This window comes from Anolis carolinensis, chromosome 2, assembly GCF_035594765.1.
Source record: "Anolis carolinensis isolate JA03-04 chromosome 2, rAnoCar3.1.pri, whole genome shotgun sequence".
NCBI classification, from domain to species: Eukaryota; Metazoa; Chordata; class Lepidosauria; order Squamata; family Dactyloidae; genus Anolis; species Anolis carolinensis.
Window position 1 is genome coordinate 200,830,720 of NC_085842.1, and position 2,107 is coordinate 200,832,826.

The 2,107-nt window shown below is 45.2% G+C and overlaps 1 pseudogene; it reads right to left on the bottom strand.

The window, feature by feature from the left end:
- Positions 1-604: 604 nt before the first annotated feature.
- On the bottom strand, positions 605-1,869 carry LOC134295841 (uncharacterized; annotated as a pseudogene).
- Positions 1,870-2,107: the final 238 nt, after the last annotated feature.

Here is a 2,107-nt window from a genome sequence, read left to right on the forward strand (position 1 = left end):
TTTATTTATATGGCAACGTAAGGGGGAATTGTACAGTGCTGGCCCAACATAGCGGCCAATTTAAACACCCGCTTGTGGCACATTGTCCCCGGGGGCGCCATTGAGGCGCCCCCGTGGTGGTGGCGGGGATCAGCAGCTCCCTCCTCACCGAATGCGGAAGGCTTCAGACTGAGGCCTAGCTCTTCTCGCAAGGTCTCGCAAGTCCTCGCGAGACCTTGCGAGAAGAGCTAGGCCTCAGTCTGAGGCCTTCCGCGTTCGGCGAGGAGGGAGCCGATGGTCCCCGCCTCCAAAGGTATGTGTGTGGCCTTGTGGGGGGCTCGATTTCGGCGGGGGGGGGGGCGGCCACTAGGTTCGCCTACAAGGCAAAATTACCTAGGGCCGCCTCTGGAATTGTATTTTCATTGGATCTTAAGTAAAGAGTCCCATGTTCTTTCTAAGCTGTTTTCCCAATTGAGAGGTTAGCATTGTGACTGTTGTTTCCACATTGCTTTGTTTTGTGCATCCTCAGGTCTTAGGTTGGCAGCACACATGTCTTCGTTGATGGTGTCCATCAATCTTTTCTTTGGCTGTCTACATGCTTGCCATCCTGCAATCTCCAAATGTAGTGCTGTTTATGCTACTGAAGTTGGTTCTCTTCTCATGACATGGCCATGCCACTGTAGACTTGCTTGTTGCATTTTCTTGCTGATTGCTTTTATTCCTAGTGTTTGATATATGTCATCATTTGACACATGGTCAAGAAGTGTCAAGCCAAGTGTCCATCTCAGCATTTTTACTTCCATTGTGTCAAGAGATTGTCAACGAAGGACCACATAGTTAAAGCAATGATATTCCCCGTAGTAATCTATGGATGTGAGAGCTGGACCATAAGGAAGGCTGAGTGAAGGAAGATAGATGGCCCACAGGGAGCTCTTTCTAAGCTATTTTCTAAGCATGGGCTGGCCCATGAGGTCAAGAAGAGTCGGAAGTGACTGAATGAATAAACAATAAAGGGCTTGTTTGTGTTTCTTTGTCGCTGGCCAGCACTCTGCCCTATAGAGGGATAGCGGGTGAACAACTGTAGTATAGATCTTAGCCTTGAGTTGTTCAGGCATTTTTGAGTCACATAGAATGCCAGTAGTTTGCTGCCATTTCAACCAGGCTGCATTTATTCGTCACCGTACGTCTGACATTGTGTCACTCTTCTATGGAGACCCTAGATATTTAAATTGAGTGGCATTCTTTAGTGCTTGTCCATTAATTTGAATTGTTTTTCCAGCTTGAAGGCCACATTTCAGATACTCTGTTTTGAGTATGTTCAGTTGAAGTCCATTTTCATTGAGTCTGTCACTCCATGTCTGCAGCTGTTGTTAGAGGTCTGTACATTTTTGGTGGCCAAGTGCTATGTCATCTGCATATAGGACTGTCCAGGGATGCATAGTCTGCAAATATGCTGTAGCAGTGTCCATGCAGCATATGAATAGTAATGGTGAGAGATGACCCCTGATGAAGGCCAACAGTGATGTTGAAGGGTGGCGAAATCCCTGTAGGGCAGCAAACCATACTTGTTGTATTATTGTATAGTAGGTTTATCCATGTTGCATAGTCTTCTGGTATTCTGTGTGACCATAGTGCTCACCAGATCAGGTCATGGGGAACCCAATCACATGCTTTTTCGAGATCAAGAAATGCAAATTGCAGTGGTTTCTTCTTTTCCCAATGTTTTTCCATCAGTAAATGGACAGCATGTATTGCATCTATTGTGCCACACCCCCTGACAAAGCCACACTGATTTAGTGTAGTGGCTGTGTGACTTCTAAATCTTTCATCCAATATTCTTTCAAATATTTTCATTGCATGACATTTCATTCTTTCCTAATGACCATGTGACCTAAATTCTGAGCCTGCAGGAGACAAAAAGGAAGGAGCGAATAAGCTCACAAGGTCAGCAAATGCAATTGCATATACTTAAGCATCATTTCAGGATTTATAGGCGGTAAGATCATAAGATGGAAAGGTCTTAGGCAAGGATGGAAAAAAATAGCCCTCCAGATGTTGATAGACAACAGCACCCATTAGTCATACCAAACATGAGGGCTGAGATGGGTATCATTTAGCAAAATCTGGA